General features: G+C 45.5%; 1 pseudogene; it reads left to right on the top strand.

Annotated features, from left to right (window-relative positions):
- Positions 1–7,671: 7,671 nt before the first annotated feature.
- Positions 7,672–9,425, top strand: LOC121168198 (annotated as a pseudogene).
- Positions 9,426–22,877: the final 13,452 nt, after the last annotated feature.

The following is a 22,877-nucleotide window of genomic DNA, read 5'->3' as shown; positions in this document are numbered from 1 at the left end:
TTACTTCAAGGTTAGAAACTAAAATGTATTAATGGACAATTTGGTTACGAAGTCAAAAAACACAGTTATGGGCACCCTTCTTCTGGATTCAAGATTCTTAAGCCTTATTAGTTACTGGAAAATTATTTCTTGGGCCCGGTGCTATGACTCAGTGGCTAAATCCTCACCTTACAAGTGCTGAGGATCCCATGTGAACTCCAGTCTGTGCCCCGGCTGCTCTACTTCCCATCCAGCTCCTTGCTTGTGGCCTGGGAAAGCGGTCAGAGAATGGCCCAAAGCCTTGGGACCCTGCACCCACGTGGAAGACCTAGAAGAAGTTCCTGACACCTAGCTTTGGATCAGCTGAGCTCTGGCTGTTGTGGCCATTTGGGGAGTAAATCAACAGATGGAAAATCTTTCTGTCTCTGTCTCTCCTCTCTGGAAATCTGATCTGCCTTTCCAATAGAAAGAAATAAATCTTTTTCAAAAATTATTTCCTAATAATGCAAAAGGAATTAGATCATCATATATAATTTTTAAAACATTAAATTAAACACATGCCTGTGCTAAACATATTTATAAAACTTTCCAGTGGCCTTCATTACACTTCATTGTAGCAACAACCCTATATTAACATTGTACTATATTAACATTGTCATTTAAATATTAACATTGTCATTTAAATCAGTCTCAAGTGGGAACCTGGAACAAGTTCTACCGTGTTCTCTGGGCATGTGTGATACACAACTTGGTTTGCCACCTGTAGGCTGTAGCTGTAGAACCAAAGCTTTGAAGCCAGTCAGATTGTGAACCTGGCAGTCCTTCGACTTTCTGAACCATAGGTGTGAACAAGTTTGGACACTTTGTGATCTTCAGTTCCATTACATTTATCTGAAAGCAAGTCAGCTGTACCTAGTCTCTGGATCATCCTAATGCCCAGTGAGAAGAGGTGCTGGGTGGGTGTGAGTACCAGTTAGGGTGAAAGTCACCTTTGAGCAAGCATCCTGCACTCTGTCCAGCATAGCAGCTAGCAGGTTTTTTTGTCTTCTGTGCTGTTTCTCTCCACAACAGTGCCGGAGGCACACTCACATTCTAACACTGCAGATCTTTTTTAGCTCCTTGCTGACTATTGCCCATCTGTTGGTATGGATTCTTACATTATCTCCCATCTTCATTTCAAAGTTGTTTTTTTTTCCAGAACATGTCGAAATGCTGAACTGTACAGGTCACTTGTGATGAAGTGTGCAGTTAATAGTGCTGACACAGAAAGGATCAGAGAGTACAGCATCTGTGCCTGCCTTTCTAGGGGGATAAACATGGTCTGAATTTAAGTATCTCAGAGTAAAGACGCCCTGAAAACTCACCCTCACCTTCGCTTACATAACATTGCAGCTGCTCCCTTTCCAGTCGCTTTCCATGATTTGTTTTCAGTCATACTCAAAGGAAGCCTTTAGCTGGGATAGAACTTCACATCAACATCTAAAGCTCAGATGTTCCCAAAGCCAAATGATCTGTCTCCTCACCCCACACACCATCTCCTACTGCATCTCTTTAAAAGGGCACTAGCACCCTCATTGCAGCAAGTCTCCCAGGCTAGAGCACCTGTGATGTCCTCAACTGCTCCTCTCATTGCCACCCACATTCAGCTGGTCACTGCATCATTGCTGCAAACATTGCATCTTCTAAAGTCAATCCCTGTTTTCAACTTCTTCCACTCACGAAATAATTCAAAACTCATTATCTCTATTAGACCTTATAGACATAAAAAGTACCAGTATTCCATTATGAAATTGCCTTTTGCACTCCCCTGCTGGGCTGCAGCTCCCAGTGGTAAGTATGAAAGCCAGGGCTGGAAGCCAGCCAGGCTGGTCAAGGCAGCAACACTCATTGATTTACATGAAGGCCAGGTCTGGGGGCAGGGCAGGCTAAGCTAAGCCACAGCACCCATGGGTGTACACGAGAGCCAAATAGGATACGGGATGGATCAGGGTTGGCTGCAGCACATGCCCACACATGCTAAAACTGGGGCTGTGGGAGGTCCTTATAAGAGTTAATGGGGGTCATCCCAACTAGGTCACAGCATCTGCTGGTATGTGTGAAGACTGGGCCTGTGGCAGGCTGGGCTGGGCTAGGCCACAGCATCCGGTGGTCCATGTGAGAGATGGGGCTGGGAGCAAAACTGACCAGGCAATTGCAACCGCTGATTGTGTGTTAGCTTTCAGGTGACAGACCAAACCTTACCCTGCACTAACTAACACATACAGATGTCAACTCTTGAGTTTGCCTCAAGCAAAATTTCTTAGGAGACTCCCCAACTAGCTCACTGGACTTCAATGTCAGTCACAGGGGAAATCACAGGATATCTGGTCCAACCTTGGAGTATATGTATCAGGATTAAGCCTCCTCAGTTGCTGATGCTTGTGTGGTGGACAGCATGCCCAGATGCACACAGGGAACATGACAGCCAGCTCATCTAGGCCAGCAGAGGATGCAAAGCAAAACAGTTTGGACATTCTCTTACCTAAGTTTTGCAGCACATATCTGGGTCTATGAATGCACACTGAGGTGGATTTGGTCAGACAATAGACCTTGGAAAGATTTTCTCAGGCTTGGTGCAACAAAGACAATATCTCAGAACAATCAAAACAATTCAGGTAGTAATCTAGGAACACTCTTCCCCACATTGGGGTCTCTAAGGCAACATCAAATGACTATTCACCAATCCCAGGTGCTGATGTGATTTGACAGCAAGGAGCAGCCCCTTCCCCTTGGGGGAAAAAAACACTGAAACTTTTGTCCCACCCACTTTCCTCCATACCTTTCCTCTAGACCCACATGGGCATCCCTTTCAACTATGTAAACAGCATTAAAAATAAAAGAAATCGCAAGTTAAATGTGATTTCAACTTTAACAAAAGTGTAAAACTCCTGTGGCACAAACATGGCTCTCCTGGCTCGAATTCAGAGTAAGATGGAGTGCTTGAGATGAAACAGAATAGCCAACCTTCATTGTGTGGACATAACAGATTGATTTGAAGGACATTGAAACGCTGACAGTCAAAGCTAGTGCCAAGATTTATGGTGTTGAAAGTCTACAGTCCTAGGGGCCTTTGTAAGTAAAGGAACATAAAACTGGGCACAAACCTAAATAAGTGAAAATGCAGACATAACTCTTTGTGAGTTCCAGGAAAGCTGACTTGATTATCTGCTAAGTTATTGATGTGTTTCCTGCTAATTCGTGTCTACTCATGTCAGACTCATTTCTTTTGTTAGTTATTGCTGATTCAGTAGTTCTAAAGTTCTCTTAATATTTTCTCTGTATAAGTCTATAAAGCTTCAATTTCATTAACAATACTTTTGGGCCCACTATGGTAGCCTAGCAGCTAAAGTCTTTGTCTTGCAGGTGTCTGGATCCGATATAGGCACCTGTTCTAATCCGGTGGCCCCACTTCCCATTCAGCTCACTGCCTGTGGCCTAGGAAAGCAGTCAGAATGGCCCAAAGCCTTGGAACCCTGCACCTGCATGGGAGACCCAGAAGTGGCTCCACGCTACTGGCTTCAGATTGCCACAGCTCTGGCCGTTGCAGCCACTTGCTGGGTGAATCAACAGCCAGAAAATCTTCCTCTCTGTCTCTCCTCCTCCTCTGTGTATATCTGAGAGGAAGGCTTTGGGCCATATTCTACTGGGAGCTGGATTGAAAGTGGAGCAGCCAGGATTAGAACCAGTGCCCATATTGAATCCTGGCACATGCAAGGTGAGGACTTTAGCCAGTGGGCTACCATGCCAGATCCTTCATATTCCTTCTACAATGCAGTCTATTTCTAGCTTTAGAAATACCTTGAAGGACACTTTCTTAGTAATTAAAAACTTGGCAATTTAGAAATTGGTAATATATCACTTCATATTATCAAATATCCCTCTGCCTAAAAAAATCTCCAGTTTTCAATGAGCAAATTATCTTTTTAAAAATATTTATTTTTTTGGGCCCGGCGCAGTGGCGCACTGGTTAAGGTCCTCGCCTTGTACGCCTGGGATCCCATCTGGGCACCGGTTCTAGTCCCGGCGGCCCCTCTTCCCATCCAGCTCCCTGCTTGTGGCCTGGGAAGGCAGTCGAGGATGGCCCAAGGCTTTGGGACCCTGCACCCGTGTGGGACACCTGTAAGAGGCTCCTGGCTTCGGATCGGCATGGCATCGACCGTTGCGCTCACTTGGGGAGTGAATCATCAGACGGAAGATCTTCCTCTCTGTCTCTCCTCTATGTATATCTGCCTTTCCAATAAAAATAAAATTTAAAAAAATATTTATTTTTATTGGAAAGGCAGATTTTACTGAGTGAGGAGAGACAGAGAGAGCTCTTCCAACTGCTGATTGACTTCCCAAATGGCCGCAAAGACCAGAACTCTGCTGAGCCAAAGCCAGGTCTCCCACATGGGCAAAGGTTCCCAAGGCTTTGGGCTTCCTTTGCTGCTTTCCTAGGCTGCAAGCAGGGTGCTGGATAGGAAGTAGAGCAACCAGGACAAGAACTGATGCCCAGATGGAATGCTGGTGCTTGCAGGTGTAAGATTAGCCTATTGAGCCATTACATCAGCCCCAGGATAGTTGTTCTTCCTTGCTTCCCTGAAGTTAGGCAGGAAACTAAAACTTGTTTTGGCAATGAAAGGTGTCAATGTGACATACATCATTTCTGGCAAGAAGCCTTAAATGCCACTTCGTAATTCAGCCATTTGCTGCTGCCTTCTGGCACAGCTGCAAGCACTGCTGCACCTGTTGGTTACTCTGTCAGCCTTGGTCCATACAAGGGTGGCACAGAGCAAATATTCCCAGCCACCCAGCAGTGCAGAGGCAGCATGAACAAGGCTCATAACCTAGCATGCAACCAGTGATAGGGAAATGAGGAAAATGCCACAATTGACCCAAATCCAGACTGTTAAGGAAAACCCCAATTGCCAGTGTCTGGGATGTGATAAAATTTAGAAACAAACAGCATTGTGGTACAGAGGCTTAAGCTGCCCCCTGCAATGTCAAGCAATCGATAGGAGCACAGGTTCAAGTCCTAGATGACCTAGTCTCCTTGTTAATGCACCTGGGGAAGCAACAGAAGATGGGCCAAGTCCATGAGCACCAGCCACCCACATGGGAGACCTGGATGGAGTGCCAGGTTCCTGACTCTGGCCTGGTCCAGTTCTGACTATTGCAGCTATTAGGGGAATAAACCATGGGAGAGCTCCCTTCCTGTCTCTCCTTATCTCTCCCTGACCCCCACTCTCTGTAACTTTGGCCTTCAAATAAATGTATTTTTTTTTAATTCAGAAACAAAGAAGAGTAGGAAACTAGCAGCATGAAGGACAACTGTTTGTGGGTGGTACAGAAGAAAATCCTGCAGAAAGAACCATTGCAACTTTTCATCTCCTCCCACTACATAATCTATTTCTCACAGAGAAGTCAGAGGATTCCTTTTCAAACAGCCTGGGGCGGGTGTTTGACACCATACTTAGAACATCCTGAGACCTCTACAGCCCATATTACAAGGGTCTGATCTGGGGTCTCAGCTTCTCCACTGGTGAGTCCAGCTTCCTGCTGATGCACACATGTGGGAACTAGAAGGCAAAGAAAGTGTGTGAGTCCCTGATACCCACAGACCCCTAAGGAGTTCCAGGCTCCTGACTTTGACCTGGCTCAGTCCTGGTTGTTGCAGGCAAAATAAGGAGTAAGCCAACTGATGGAAAATTTGTGTTTATGTCTTACAAAAAGTGAAATTAATATAATATCTGTGAGATTTTATGATCCTTCAGCTTCCCACTGGCACATCTTTCATATTAGTTTACAGTAAAACCCACGCTGTTACCTTGGCCTATGAAACCTGACTTGCATACCCTTGGCCACAATAACAGCTGTTTCACTGATTGCCCTCTCAGCCTGGGAAAAATCCTTCCTAACTGTTATTTTCTTTTTTTTTTTTTTTTAGGATTTATTTATTTTATTGGAAAGGCAGATATACAGAGAGGAGGAGAGACAGAAAGGAAGATCTTCCGTCCGATGATTCACTCCCCAAGTGACCACAACAGCCAGTGCTGAGCAGATCCGAAGCCAGGAGCCAGGAGCTCTTCCGGGTCTCCCACATGAGTGCATAGTCCCAAGGTTTTGGGCCATCCTGACTGCTTTCCCAGACCACCAGCAGGGAGCTGAATGGGAAGTAGGGCTGCCAGGATTACAACTGGAGCTCATATGGGATCCTGGCGCTAGGCTTTAACAACTGGCTACCGTGTCAAGCCCTCACTCTGCCTTTCAAATAAATCTTTTTAAAATACCTATTTCTGGGCCTGGGGCAATAGCCTAGTATATAAACACCATGCTTCCACCAGGATCCCATATGGCTGTCAGTCTGTGCTCCAGTTGCTCTTGCTCCATTTCCCATCCAGCTCCCTGCATGTGGCCTAGAAAAACAGTTGAGGATGGCCCAAAGCCTTGAGACCATGCACCCACATAGGAGACCCAGAAGAAGCTTCTAGCTCCTGGCTTTGGACCGGCTTAGCTCCAGCCATAGCAGCCATTTAGGGAATGAACCAGTAGATGGAAGATCTTTCTCTCCGTATCTCTTCTCTCCGTAAATCTGCATTTCCAATTTTAAAAAATCTTTTAAAAATATTGCTAAGTGAATCAAATCTATCTGAAAAGACATTCTAAGTGCATACTGTTAAATATATGACTAAGAACTCCTAAATATATGACACTCCACAAAAGGCAAAAACTGTCGATATAGCAAAACAGTCATAGGTGCAAGAGAGACAGTAGACAGCACATAGGAGAGTTTTAGGGTAATGGAACTACTCTGTCTGATACTATAATATTGTATCAATGCATTCAGGCTTAGAAATGTGCAGTAAGGATGAACTCTATAGACTTTAGTAATGGAACAGGGGAAACTGGGAGGTAAGGGAGGGGTTATGGAAATGTTTGCACTTTCTGTTCAACTTTTCTGTAAATCTAAAACTGCTCTTTAAAATTTTCAGTTGGGGGAGGCAGGCATTTACTGCTGCAGTGTCACTTGAGATACTCATCTCCCACGTTGGAAGGTCTGGATTCAAATCCTGCCCCAGATTCCAGCTTTCTTCTGAAGCGCACCCTGGAAGGCAGTAGATGGTGGCTTGAATAATCGGGTCCTGCCACCTATGTGGGAAACCTACATCAGTTTCTAGGCTTCTGACTTCAACTTCAGCCTGACCCAGCCCTGGCTGTTACTAGCACTTGGGAGATGGACCAGCAGATGGCAGCTCCTTCTCTATCTATCTCTAATTCTTTGCTACTCAAATAAATACATTTTTTAATAACTTTATTTGGGTATAAAAAAATTTTGAACACCACAATTTTTTTTCATAGCACACATTTCTCTGGACTTTTTTGGAGATGTGTTTTATATAAGTCCTTAAACTTTATATTTTCAAAACTGTCCTGGCTACTCTCGATCCTTTCCATTTCCATGTAAACTTTAGGAACTGACTCATCAATTTCTGTGAAAAACTTGAATTCGTATTAGAATTGCATTGAATCTATAGGTCAAGTTTTGAATACTAATTTCTTAGTAATATTGTGTCTTCTGAGTCACTCACATGTAATTATAATATATATATAGTCATAATATGTCTATTTAACAAACAACAAAAATGTAGACTATAGGCAGTGGGCCGACTCACCATGTCGACTGTCAGCGTGAAACATGATCTGTTCTTCCAATCCTTGGGCCAGACTTACACTGAGAAAGAATTTGATGAACTATGTTTTGAATTTGACCTGGAGATTGATGAAATTATTCCTGAGCAGGAAATAATAAGAGCAAGGAAACATAAACACAAGGGAGCCTCTGATGCTGTTCTTTATAAAATTGATATCCCTGCCATTAGATATGATTTCCTGTCTCTGGAGGGATTGGTTCAGGGTCTCAAGTCTTCAAAGAAAGGATAAAAGCTCCAGTATGTAAACAAGTAATGCCTAAAGGAGAAACCCAAAAATTGACTTTGCACAGAGGAGACAGCTAAAATGTGCCTTTTTGTGGTGGCAGCAGTTCTACGAAATATAAAGTTTACTGAAGATTGGTATGACAGCTTCATTGAACTTCAAGAGAAGCTGCATCAGAACATTTGCAAGAAAAGAGCATTTGGTTGCTATTGGTGCTCAGGATTTGGACACTTTACAGGCCTGTTTATCTACACTGCATGACATCCTTTGTGTATCAAGTTCAAGCCTCTCAACAAGACTAATGAATATGTAGCTTGTGGACTGATGAACAAATACAAAACTGACAACCACCTCAAACATTACTTACACATCCTTGAAAATAAGTCCCTGCACCCAGCAATCTATGATAGCAATGGTGCGGTTCTTTCAATGCCTCCAACAATCAATGGGGAACATTCCAAATTAATAGTATATACTAAAAATGTGTTTATTAAATGTATAGGAACTGACTTGACTAAGGCCAAAATAGTTCTTGAAATTATTGCCACCATGTTCAGTGGATATTGCAAGAATCAGTTTACAGTTGAAGCAACTGAGGTAGTTTTTCCTAATCAAAAATCATATACCTTTCCAGAACTTACCAAAAGGAGATAGTGAGAGCTGACCTGGTTAACCAAAAAGTTGGAATCAGAGAAACTTCAGAAAATCTTGCCAAGATTCTGAGCAGGATGCATATTTAATGTCAGAAGTCACAGGTGACAGGAATCACATTGAGGTTGAAAACCCTGTGACCAGAGTTGACATTTTCTGTGCATATGATATTGTAGAAGATGCAGCTATTGCTTGTGGATATAACAAGATTCGGATAACTCTTCCAAAAGCCTACAGCAGAGCTAATCTACTTCCTCTTAATGAGCTCAGTGAACCCAGGCATGATACTGCAGCTGCCGGTTTCACAGAAACAGCACCTACTTTTGCTCTGTACTCCCAAAGAGATATTGCAGATAAACTTGGTTTGGATATCTCTGCAACACACGCAGTCCACATAAGCAATCCTAAAGCCACTGAATTTCAAGTGACATGTACTACCCTGCCTCCTGGCCTTCTGGAAATCATACCAGCAAAGTGAAAGATGCCGCTTCCTCTGAAACTCTTTGAAATTTTTAACACTGTAATAAAAGATTCTACCAAAGATGTGGATGGGAAAACTACAGGCATCTCTGTGCTGTTTATAACAACAAAACTCTGGATGTGAGGTCATCCACAAATGGCCGGGTAGTTAGCACCTGCTCGCTGTGCCTCCTGGGGAAGACAAGGGAGAATATGTGTGACCAAAGCATCAGTCTTTTTCCCTGGGTGATGAGATATTTGCCAAGGGTCAAACTATCAAGAAGGTTGGGGTCCTTCATCCTGATGTTATTACCAAATTTGAGTTGACCATGCCCTGTTTCTCCCTGGAAATCAATCATTTTGTGAAGATCTTATTCATGTGATTCTCACTCTTCTTGAATGTCCCTACTTTTTCCCTTGGTGACTTTTAGTCCTCCTCTACTGGGAACTCCCGTTTGTGATTTAATGTTTAATAAAGTAAAGGCAGTCCCAGGGCAATAGCATAATGGTTAAGGTCCTCACTTTGAACGCCAGGATCCCATATAGGCGCCAGTTCTAATCCTGGCTGTTCCCCTTCCCATCCTGCTCCCTGCTTGAGGCCTGGGAAAGCAGTCAGGATGGCCCAAAGCTTTGGGACCCTGTACCTGTGTGGGGAAGAAGCTCCTGGCTTTGGATTGGCGCAGCACCGGCCGTTGTGCTCACTTGGGGAGTGAATCATTGGATGGAAGATCTTCCTCTTTGTCTCTCTTCCCCTCTGTACATCTGCCCTTCCAATAAAATAAATAAATCTTTAAAATAAAAAAATAACAAAAATTAAGTAAAGGCACTGTCTCGCTCCCTGAAAAAAAAAAAGACTACAGTCAATTTCTCATAACTCAAAAACAATACGACAAAAATTAACCACTTCTTCCAAGGACTACATGTATGAATGTCTTATCAAAAAAGAGCTACAAGTGGCTAAAAGGCATCAGGAAGCATGCATAACACTACTTATCGACAGGGAAACACAAATGGGAACCACTTCAGAACCTCAGAACGTCTAAAACTAAAAATGCTGACAATAGCAAGTGTTAGCTAGGATTTGGAGCTAGAAATGGGGCTCAGGGCAGTAGCCTAGTGGCTAAAGTCCTCACTTTGCACATACCGGATCCCATATAGGTGCTGGTGCTAATTGCGGTGGCCCTGCTTCTTACCCAGCTCCCTGCTTGTGTCCTAGGAAAACAGTTGAGGACAGCCCAAAGCCTTGCAACCCTGTACTCATGTGGGAGACCCAGAAGAACCTCCTGGCTTCAGATTGGCTCAGCTCTGGCCACTGTGGTCACTTGGGGAGTGAATCAACTAATGGAATATTTTCCTCTGTGTTTCTCCTCCTCCTCTCTGTAGATCTGATTTTCCAATAAAAATAATTGTTTTTTAATAAGTATTAGAATGTAAAATTGTGTCATCTTTGGAAAACAGCTTGAGAATTTACTGTTATGTACTTACTTAACAGGCAGAGAAAAAGAGAGCTAGAGAGCCCATATCTGTTAGTTCATCCCCCAAATGGCCAGAACAACCAAGGCTGGGCCAGTGCAAAGCTGAGAACCAAGAACACATTATAGATAAGCACTACCTCCTAAAATCTGCAACAGTAGGAAGTGGGAGTTAAAAACCAACTTTTGGGGCCTGGAGCAATAGCATAATGGTTAAAGTCCTCGCCTTGCCTGCACAGGGATCCCATATGGGCGCTGGTTCTAATCCTGGCTGTCCCGCTTCCCATCCTGCTCCCTGCTTGTGGCCTGGGAAAGCAGTTGAGAATGGTCCAAAACCTTGGGACCCTGTACCCGTGTGGGAGACCTGGAAGAGGCTCCTGGCTTTGGATTGGCTCAGCTCCAGCTGTTGCGGTCACTTGGGGAGTAAATCATCGGATGGAAGATCTTCCTCTCTGTCTCTTCTCTTCTCTGTATATCTGCCTTTCCAATAAAAATAAATAAACCTTAAAAAAAAAAGAGCCAACTTTTGTTTTTAGGATCTATTTTATTTGAAAGGCAGAGTCAGAGAGAGATCTGATATCCTCTGGTTCACTCCCCAGCTGACTGCAATGGCCAGGACGGGGCCAGGCTGAAGCCAGGAGCTCAGATCTCCATTGGGACCTCCCACATGGGTGGTATGGGCCCAGGCGCTTGGATCCTCTTCCAGTGCCTATTCAGGCATTAGCAGAGAGCTGAATCAGATACAGGTAGCTAAGATGAGTGCTCCAATACGGGGTACTGACATTGCAGGTAATTACTTAGCCTGCTATGCCACAATGCAATCCCCAACAAACCCAAGTACTCCGATATGGAAGTCAGGCATCCCAATCAGTATCTCAACCCCTAAGTCAAACACCTGCTCCTGAAACTGTGACACTTCCTTATGAAAGTTAACATCTACTTACCATATAATCCAGCAATCCAAATCCTAGGTGTGCATTCAGGAAAAATTTAACTATCAGACATACATGGTATCATCTAGAAGTTTTCATAACAGATATATTCATAATAGTCCTAAACTTGAAATCACCCGATAAGCATCAGCAGATAGATGGATAAGCAGGTTAACCATCAATGGTCTCTTATTCAGCAGCAAAAGGAACATGCCAGTGATCCATCCGCAACATGGATGAATCTAAACATCCTGAGCAGAAGCAGCCAGGTGTGTGGTATCCCAGAACAAGCAAAACCAATCTGTGATGCAGTAGACAAAGAAGCCCATCTTTTTTTTTTTTCAGTCTCCTCATTGAGTGATGGGATTCATTTCTTTGCATCCTTGCCTGTTCTCCACTCTATTGACTGCTTTGATCATAGAGCAGAAGGGATCTGTATCTCAACTTCAAAGGACTGGCAGCTTACACTTCTTGCTTCCTGGGACCCACCCACTATGATGTAAGCAAGCTCAGAGAGCTCATGGAGATGGTACAAGCTGAGGTTTCAGCCATGAGCTGATCCCAACTTCCCCAGCAGGTGCATAAGCTACCTAGGAAGTGGAGTCTCCAGCCGCCTCCAGAGAGAGCAGAGGCAGACTGATGCCACTAAATTATAACCAAATTGCACACAACCAGAGCAAATAAGGGATTTTCTTGTTTTAAACCACTACACTTTGGGGAGTGGTTTTATGCCTCAATAGTAAAATATATTAAAGTCAATAAGTCAATAGATTACCAAAACACTTGGTATGAGAAATAACATCAGCTACTGCTTCTAGGGAAGAAACAGGACCAATTACAAAAGGACATGGGGACCTCTGGGAGGGAAGATACATATTTTTGACTAGGGGTAACAGTTAGAAGGATGTGTGAAACTATCAAAACGTCATAGATATAAAATCTACATATTCTATAGTACACATAAATTAATTATAATGTGTTTAAATTAACATTAATGGAATCTTTCAAAAAGAAAAAAAAAAAACACAGCTTTCGTGTCTCTCCATCAGCTACAGAATAAAGACTAAACTCCTCCATTTGCTGTGAGACTCTTCACAAAACAGTCCTGGCCTGGATTCACCTTTTCACACCAGAACCAAAGGGAGCAACCTGCAATTCCAGCAGGCCCAGTCTTCCTAAGGCTGGTCTGTGTTCCTGACATTTCACTCCCTCCTGGCTCAGGCTGCTGAAGTCACAGTCAGCCTGCAACGCCCACCTTTACCCACCCAGGCCTGACACAGTCCTTAGTCACCACCTTTTCTGGCTGGCAGAACACATTGTGAATACTTTCAGGGTAATACTTATCACGCACGTGTTACATTGTAAATTGTGTTTATATGTTACTTTCCTTCCCTAGCCCCTGACTTCCTTCAGAAAAGAGCCAGCTTCTGATTCATCTCTGTATCACTCTATCTGAGTCCTGGGAAGGTAATGGATACCCAGCAAACAGTATATGGATCACCTTGCCTTTGCTAAGCTTTTCTCTCTGACTCTCATTGCTCGACTGGGAAGCGCTCCCCAGCTCCCTGTAACACGGGTCCCAAGGCTTTGAGCCATCCTCAACTGCTTTCCCAGGCCACAATCAGGGAGCTGTAAGGGAAGTGGAGCTGCCGGGATCAGAACAGGCGCCCATATGGGATCCCAGTGCTTGCAAGGTAAGGACTTTAGCTGTTAGGCTATTGCGCCAGGCCCTCAAAAAATTTTTTAAGGTTTTATTTTTTATTGGAAAGACATATTTACAGAGAAAGAGAGACAGAGAGAAATAGCTTCCATCCACTGCTTCTTTCCCCAAGTGGCCACAATGGCCCAAACTGAGCTCATCCTAAGCCAGGAGCCAGGAGCTCTTCTAAGTCTCCCATGCGGGTGCAGGGTCCAAAAACTTTGGGCTACCCTCTACTGCTTTCCCAGGCCACAAGCAGGGAGCTGGATGGGAAGTTAAACAGCGAGGACACAAACCAGTGCCTACATGGGATGCTAGCACCTGAAGGGGAAGAATTAGTCAATAAAGCCATCACAGTACACCATCAGCTCTAAAATGCATTTCTTATTTGTTTGTTTGTTTATGTATTTGCAAGGCAGAGAGACAGTTCCTGACGGTTGCCCATTGTACCTTCCTGGATGCCCACAGCAGAGAAGTAGAAGGAAAAAAAAGACAGTCAAAGAAGACCTGGTGGAGAAGCAGCACTCCAGAAACAAAGATAACCACAGCCTGAGCCAAACAAGAACAGGAAGCAGGAAAAGTCCTTTCAACTGGGAGATGGGTGACCACAAACACAGCCGTGGCAGCATGGGGGCTGGGGGAGGAGAGCCAGATGGCGGAGGAATAATGAGAGTGAATCACAAAGACATGGAAGCTCACAGCATTTGGCAGTGAAAGGAGGAGGACAAGGTGACAGCTGCTGAAAGACACCGGGATCACCCAGAGGGTCTTTTCCAACAGGAGAGATCTTGCTGGATGATCAGGAGAAACAAGCTTATCTGAACAGTCAGGGAGAAAGTAACTTATGCCACAGGTTGGCCAGGGGCAATAAGAGAAGCTAGAATTAAAAGAGAGAGAGAAGCCAGAATTAAGACTCAGGTGAAGCGAACCCAGCACGGTGGCCTAGTGGCTAAAATCCTCACCTAACACACTCCAGGATCCCATATGAGCAGCCTCACTTTCCATCCAGCTCCCTGCTTGTGGCCTGGGAAAGCAGTTGAGCATGGCCCAAAGCCTTGGGACCCTGCACCCATGTGGGAGACCTGGAGGAAGTAGCTCCAGTTATTGTGGCCGCTTAGGGAGTGAATCATCGGACGAAAGGTCTTCTCTGTCTTTCCTCCTCTCTGTATATCTGACTTTGCAAAAGAAAATAAATAAATCTTAAAAAAAAAAATACTCGGGGGAAGAAACACACTTAGAAAAGAATCCAGGGGCCAGCATTGTGGCTGCTCGCAGCACCTCACCCCGTATCTAAATGCTGGCTACTCTGCTTCTGCCCCAGCTCATTGCTCATGTGCCTGGGAAGATAGCAGAAGATGGCCCAAGTGCTTGGACCCCTGCCACCCATGTGAAAAGTCCACATGGAGTTTCTAGCTCCTGCTTCGTCCTGCCCCAGACCTGGAAGCTGCAAGTATCTGGTGAGTGAACCAATGGATGAAAGTTCTTTCTCTCTGGTCTCTCTGTGTTTCTCTGCCTTTCAAATAAATATTTAAAAAAAAAAAAGACCATCTTTTACTCTGAGATAGAAAAATAAGTCATCAAGATTTTTTGGGTAGAGAGAAGTTTGGATAACAGAGTTCAGTCATTGCCCTCTGTGTTCTCATAATAGTAAGTACTAAGATGTTCTAAGAACACCAGGAGACTAGCCTAAGTATATTTTTAATTTATTTGAAAGGCAGAGTGACAGAGATATAAAGACACACAGACACACACACACACACACACACACACACACACACACACACACACAGAGGCAGACAGACAGAGATTTTCCATCTGTTGGTTCATTTTCCAAATGACTTCAATGGTCTGAGCAAAGCTAGGCCAAAGCCAGGAACTAGGAACTCTACTCAAATCTCCCTCATGGGTGGCAGGGAGGGATCCAGGCACTTGAGCCCTCGCCTACTGTCTCACAGGCGCATTAGCAGGAAGGTGGATTCAAAGCAGAGGAGCCCCATTCAAACCATATGCTCCAACACATCATTCAGGTATCTCAAACAGTGGCTTACCCCACTGTTCCACATTTTTGGGTTTTTTTGTTGTTATTGTTTGTTTTGTTTTGTTGTTTTGCTTTGCTATATTCGCCCATTTAATTCTCACAAGCACCTCATAACAGAACTATACTTAAAAAAAAAAGAAAGTACTGCTGTTGCCCCACTTTAAAAAAAATTAAGAGCAGAGAGTTAGAATTACTTTTGTTTTATTTGAAAGAAAGAGATAGAGAGAAATAGAAATAGATTTTTTTTTCCATCTACTATTTTATTGCTCAAATGCCTGCAACAGCCAGGCCAGGCCCGGCAGAAATCATGAGTCTAGAAACCCATCCACGTCTGCCATGTGAGTGGTAAGGGCCCAGAGACTTAGAGTATCATCTGCTGCCTCCCAGGCTGCACACCTGTGGGAAAGCCAGATAAGAAGTAAAATCATGGGGACTTGAATCAGGCACTCCGACTCAGGATACTGGTATCCCAAGTCAGACTCCCCCACTAAACCAAATGTCCACTCCACTCCCATTTTATAGTAAAGGCAAGAGAGCCCCTGAAAAGCAAAATAGCTTCTTTTTTTTCAAAATATTTATTCATTTTTCCTGGAAAAGCAGATTTACAGAGAGAAAGAGAGACACAAAGATCTTCTGTCCACTGGTTCACTCCCCCAAATAGCCACAATGACCGGAGCTGAGCCGATTTGAAGCCAGGAGCTTCTTCTGGGTCTCCCATGCAGGTACAAGGTCCCAAGGCTTTGGGTCATCCTCCACTACTTTCCCAGGCCACAAGCAGGGAGCTGGATTGGAAGTGGAGCAACTGGGACATGAACCAGCGCCCATATGGGATGCCAGCATTTACAGGGAAGGATTAGCTAATTGAGCCATCACATTGGGCTGAAGTTAAGTACCTTTAATAAAGTTAAGTACCTTTAATAAGAGGTCATTCTGTCTGTAGGACAGAAAGGGGCAAGGTGATCTGCCAATGTAAATGAGGAACCGAAGGATGGAAGTAAAGTGGAGACTGAGAATTTGAATGTAAGGAAGTTCACAACAGCCAGAGTGCACCATGTGCTGGCAAGGGCGTGTCTAATGTAGATCTTGTTCCTTGCAGCAGTCCTGTGCTCTCTCCCTTGGAGATTCCACAGCCCAGGTTGCTGTCATTCCTCCTTCAGTCCTGCTCAGGCTGTCGTAGGTGAGTCAGCCTTCCCTCCAAGTTCTCGGGCTTCAGGTCTGCCCAAGATGGCAGAGAATGATTCTGTCTGTCAGAGACAGGGCCTGACGACACCCACGCATGGAGGCAGTCTTACTAAACCTGATTCCAGTATGTGTTTTATAATAGCTTTGGAATGGGGGTCGCAGCAGGCCCTGAATCTCAGGGAAGATTTCCTGGTCTAAAGAGCTGAAGAGGCACAGACCTCCTCAATCTCAGAGCCTTCCTGTAGCCCTCACCCCAGGTGGAAAAAAAAAAAAAAAAAACTGCCTTAAAAAAAAAAACAATTCTGAACTTGCTAAAACTTTTTATATGTTCCATAATTATTTACATCACCAAGGAAACAGAAGAATTTACAAGACACCAAACTGCTCTATTCTCTTCCTCAAATGTCAGTGGTATGTTGGCAAAGATTTTTGGAGGAGTGAGAACAGAAAATCAGCAGCACTAAAAAGCCAAAAGCAGCTCATATAGACATCAGTCAAAAACTGCCACAATCCAAATTTTATTCCACAGAAAGGAAAAAATGGATTCCAAATAATCTCTAGGCAAATTTACATCATTGGTTATTGCCTTCTCTGGCAAAACATACTAATATTTTCTAACCCTCCTCCTCCGCATTAAAACATAATGAAAAGGCAGGTGTTTGGCTCAGAGGTTAAATCACCTGTTGGGATACCTGCAGCCCATGCTGAAGTGCTGGGTCAAGTCACTGCTTCTAGCTTCCTGCTCATAGGCAACCTGGAAGCCAATAGATTCAGGGTCAAGTAGTTGAGTCTGTGCCATCCTCATGGGAAACCTAGATGAAATTCTGAATGTGGCTCCAGCCTGGCACAGTACTGGCTGTCACAGGGAATGGAAGAGCTCTGTCTGTCTCCCTGCCTTCCAAAAACAACTGAAAGAAAAAAAAAGATGAACAGATAAACACAAAACCACTGTGACAAACATCCAACTTCACGTAAGTCTGCACATGAACACCAGGGCTGATGAGGTTCCAAGACTCCACAGGCTAGGCAAGGGCATGCACGCATCAGGGGCCTGATAGTGAGGTGACCAATTAGGATCCAGCTTAGATACAAAGAGCAAGAGCTCCATTGTTCCTGAGATGCAGCAGAGCAAACAGCGCAGAATGGAGCTGGGTTGAAGAATGTGTCATGTGAATCCACCCACAGACAACTCCGGGAACTGTTCCTGAAATGGGAGGAGGCCATCGTCACCTCCCTCTCGGCAGCACCACGTGCCACAGAAATCATTTTCACTTTGCAAGTGCATTTGACATGCTGTCTGCCTTTCCTCAGTTCCTACTCCCTGCTTGGGAAGACAAACTTGATCCTTAGCAACCTCTGCTATTTACCACTGAAAGAAGGAAGTGGAGGAGTTTTACAAACCCCTGTCACCCCAGGCTGCTGGTGCTGGTGAAGTCACCCCTGCAGGCACCTGGTGGGACACCCGCTACTGCATGTGAAAGCCTAGTTCCCACAGTGCTGTGCAAAGAGCTGAGTCTGTGGACCATTGAGAGCTCTCCAGAGTAGGTCAGAACTGATGGGTAAGCTTTGCCCTGTTTCTTCCCTCTTGGTAGGTAAATGTAAGAGCAGTGATGATTGGCAATATCTAGGTTTTTACTGGGGAGAGAAGTCAGCTGCTCTGTGTGCATCTTGGAAAGACTGGGAAGGCCCCACACTATAGCAGACATGTGTTAAACTGTCCAAGCTCACCACTGTTACCTGTGTGGTCCTCAGGGCTGCTCACACACAAAGAAGCTGTTTCTTCTGACACACAAGGCAACACAAAGTGACCTTTAATTACTGTTTCTGGTCATGGAGGTGTAATGTACCCACACATGCCAATTAATCAGACTGGAGACTTGCCATTACGCCATCTGACCTTCAGTCAGCTGAATTCTTGAGAAGATTCTACATCAATCCCAAAGGCACATTAAGGCTCTGTGACTCCTAGCAGAAAAGAACACATATATATGAATCCTAAAAGGAAGGAAAATCCAGCCCTGTTGTCTTCAGTCTTCCCATTGTCTGCAGTCTTCTCCCATTGCTTTCCCTCTTTTGACCAGGCTAAAAGCAGGCCTCCTTTCTTGAGTTCCATCCCATATTTCATTCCCTTTCAGTGACTAGCTGCCTAGATTTGGTCCTCAACTTGCTACCAAAATCAGCTCTTACTCATTTCTCCTATTCTCCCTTCCAATAGTTTAAAGTTATTAACTCCCACAAAAGGCCCTTCGGCCCCTCCAGTATTTAGTTCCAGAGCATTTTCTAATTCATTCTCTCTACACACACATTCACATTTATATCTACCTAGGCCCCACACATAGGAGTCCAATAGACCCATTCCAGACAGGCATGTGGAGCCTGAGTACACTGCCCCGGGGAGCTGAGGAGAGTCCAAGTAGACCACAGTCCACAGGAGAGGACTACTGTGAGGAAAGCCTTTACATCAGCCCCAGCAACAGAGCCACGTCTCCTCGATGCTCCCTGCTGGCTTGGGAGAGATACAGAAAGGGCTAGCACCTCCAAGCTGGCATTAAGTGAGAGGCCAACCTCACAGTAGCAAACAATGCCTGGATGGATTAAAATTCTTCCGCAGGGTGGTCCAGTGTCCATGCAAAAGAAGGTGGAGCTACATGCAGTAAGCTCCTTGCGGCCCTGCCTGCAATGGAACAATACTCTTCACACCTTCATGTCCCCCACATCTACTGCAAGGACCCCAACAGTGTCTTGCAGAAAACAGCTTATTCTTAGGTGAGGATCATCATAATTAGTAATTGTCATTGGGTTATTTTTCTAAAGATTTATTTATTTAAAAGGCAGAATAAGACAGAATTCTTCCTCTACTGGCTCATCTCCCAAATGGACACAACAGGCTGAAGTCCAAAGCCTGGAACTCTCACACGGGTAGGTTGGACCCAGGTAGTTGTGCCATCTTCTGCTGGCTCCCCAGGCACACTAGCAGGAAGCAACATTGGAAGTGAAATCACCAGAGCTCGAACTCACATTCCAACATGAGATGCTGGCATCATAAACAGCGACTTAGGTCCATTATGCCACAACAAGAGCTCCCAACACTTGCAATTTGCAGTATACAGTTGTACTTTTATGGATGGGAGCTGATTTGATCTTTGCATTATTCCAGTAAAAAGGTCAAGGATGTATCCTGATCCCTATTTTATAGATGCAGAAAATTCAAAAAGGCTTAATGACCTAGCCAGAGTTCATAAAGCCAAAACAGGGCACAGAGTAGCCAAAAGAAGGGAAAACCCAAAGAAATAAGTAATAAACTGCCCTCAGAGAAGTCGTTGTTGCAGGTGGCATGATGGATGGGACACTGCCAGCGTGGGGTGGGGCACAGAGGAGAGTCATAGGGTTCCAACGTCCTCCCCAGCCCCACACCTGCGTAACTTGTTGCAGAGGCAAGGAGAGCTGGGAGGAGGGCCATGCAAACACGAGGCTTCAGCACTACTTCACTGCACTGGCCCCCTTCCTTACTCCTTCTGCATTTTTTTATGTTAACTGGGAACTCTAGTTCCAAGGCTCTCACGCGGACCCTGCCTTTCCGCTCCCGCCCACCCGACCACGCCCACCTTCCCTGCTCCTGCTGCTGCACTGCCTGTTTGCCTTCTCTTCCCCCCAGCATAGTTCGCTTCCTCTCCCTTTCCCCACTCCTCCTCCTCAGCACTTCTTCCAAACAGCTCCACGTAAGGACTGAGAGGCGCTTGGAGGCGCACAATGGCCTAGCTGAGCCGAGCTGACCTGCTAAGGAGTGGCCATCACAGCAACCACAAGCACCTCCTTGGGGCTGCTCCACCCGACTGGCCTGGAGCTGCCTGCAAACTACTGGCAGCAACTCCAGGAAGTCCAGATGGTCATGGAAAAAATCTCTGGCCTAAAGATAGAAAAACAGAATTGATTTTGAACTCCCATGGAAATGGGGAACCTACTGGGTATGGACTCTGAAATAAGATTGAACCTGAGACTCCCTAATAACCACAGTGCAACTTGAACCTCAGAGTCCACGGAATATCACCCAGTAAGATGCTGGACATGGTCAGGAGCTCCCAGGCTAACACCAGTGGAGAGACCATCATGGTGGCTGGCAGAAGCACAGGCCACGCTGTGGTGTCGGGGAAAGCAGCAGCCCAGGAGCTCCTTGCCTGAAAGGCAAGCTCCTCAGCTCCAGGGCTCCAGGACAGGGCACTGGCTGGGCACATCATCTGCACTGTCTTGTTCCTCGTTGTGCCAGTTGCTGTCCAGAGTCCAGCACAATGGCAGCGAATGCATGTAGGTATCTAACCGCCAGTGAAGGACACCTCTCCTGATGCCACAAGTTGATCACGTTCTGCCCTAACACCTACCTTGTAGTATCGTGCAAGGTACCAGAGTGACCTCACAGAGTCCACTTTCCCCTGCCTCACACCTGTCTGCAGCCCAGCAGGAAAGTGTGCACAGCAAGGAATGCACAGAACTGGGGCTGTGAACCAAATCAGTCACATGAGTCACCAGCCCTGACATTGGAGCAGAGGAGCCACCAGGGCAGTCGAAGGAAGGAGCAGCTTGAGGACAGAGGAAGCACACGCCTCCCACCAGCTTGAGATGAGACACAGAAGCATCAGGGATCCCCAGGGGCAAGCCACGGGGCAGAAGCAGGACCAGTGTGGTGATGGTCACAGCCGCTCAACCAGAGCTGTGCGTCTGACATGGTAGTTAAGAGGACATACCCATGTCCTATGTCAGAGTACCTGGTTCTGTTTCTTTTCTTTCTTTAAGATTTATTTTATTTTGGGCCCAGTGCAGTAACCTAGCTGCTAAAGTCCTCGCCTTGAACACGCCGGAATCCCATATGGGCGCCAGTTCTAATCCCGTCGGCTCCACTTCCCAGTCAGCTCCCTGCTTGTGGCCTGGGAAAGCATCTGAGGATGACCCAAAGCCTTGGGACCCTGTGCCTCTGTGGGAGACCTGAAGGTCTCCCACAATGGCCAGAGCTCAGTCAATCCAAAGCCAGGAGCCCAGAGACTCTTCTGTGGATCCAAGGCTTTGGAGCATCCTCTACTGCTTTCCCAGGCCACAAGCAGGGAGCTGGATGGGAAACAAGGCTGCCAGGATTAGAACCGGTGCTCATATGGGATCCTGGCACATGCAAGGCGAGGACTTTAGCTGCTAGGCTACCGCACTGGGTCCCTAGTTCTGTTTCTGATCAGTGCCAATCCTGGAAGCAGCTGGTGATGACTCTAGTGCCTGGGTCATTGCCACCCACATGGGAGAGCCAAACTTCACTACAGGCAACTTGATTTTAATCTGGTCTAGCCTTGCTGTTGTGAGAGAATGAGTGACTAGGAAATCTCTGTCTCTCCCTTTTTAAACAAATTTTAAAAGAAAGTACCTAGATTGTTGCTATACATAAATTAGACCTCAACAAAGCTTTTAAAAAGTAGACAAAGTCCTTGAGAAACCTAATAACATTCATGACCACCACTTACCAACAGTTTGGCATGACCCTACAAAGTACCATGATTTAGCTTGCTCAGGTTCACCCCTCCTGCTCAGGAACCTCCTCCACCTTCTCTGTGGCACCATTGCTCCGGGTCCAAGAATGGTGTCCCTGGACCACCATGCACATCCCCACCACCACATCCAGAAAGGATCTGTTCCAAAGCCACGGCCTATAAGGAGTCTAGCCTACCTCCTCACCTGCAAGCGCCTGCTACTCCTTGTGATCCCATGGATCTGGACCAGTTACTTCTTTTTTTTTTTTTTTAAGATTTATTTTATTTTTATTGGAAAGTAAGATGTACAGAGAGGAGGAGAGACAGAGAGGAAGATCTTCTGTCCAATGATCCATTCCCCAAGAGGCAACAACAGCCAGTATTGCACTGATCCGAAGCCAGGATCCAGAAACTTCCTCCAAGTCTCCCACGTGGGTGCAGAGTCCCAAGGCTTTGGGCCGTCCTCAACTGCTTTCACAGGCCACAAGCAAGGAGCTGGATGGGAAACAGAGCTGCCAGGATTAGAAACGGCACCCATATAGGAACTTGGCATGTTCAAGGTGTGGACTTTCAGCTGCTAGGTCATCGCATCGGGCCCCCTGGACCAGTTACTTCTAACACAGCAGTTCTCAGGCTAAGTTACAGTGAGATGGAAAAATCATTTTGTCTCCCTAGATGCAAATCTCTTCCAGAGTAGGAACTATGTTTTTACTTTTTTTTTCTTTAAAAAAATATATATATTTTTGTTGTTGCTGCCAGCATGCCTCAACAGGCTAATTCTCCACTGGTAAGCACCAGCATTACATATGGGTGCTGGTTTGTGTCCTAGCTACTAAACTTCTGCTCCAGCTCTCTGCTTATGACCTGAGGGGACAGTGGAGACTGACCCAAGTCCTTGGGTCCCTGTACCCACATGGGAGTCCTGGCTTTGGATCAGTTCAGCTCCAGGCATTATGGCCACTTAGGGGAGTGAACCAGCAGATAGAAGATTTTGTCTCTACTTCTGTT

Source organism: Ochotona curzoniae, unplaced genomic scaffold (genome assembly GCF_017591425.1).
Source record: "Ochotona curzoniae isolate NIBS_2020 unplaced genomic scaffold, NIBS_Ocur_1.0 patch75, whole genome shotgun sequence".
In the NCBI taxonomy this organism is placed as follows: Eukaryota; Metazoa; Chordata; class Mammalia; order Lagomorpha; family Ochotonidae; genus Ochotona; species Ochotona curzoniae.
Note: the sequence above shows the minus strand (reverse complement) of the source record. Positions and strands in the feature narration are given on the sequence as shown.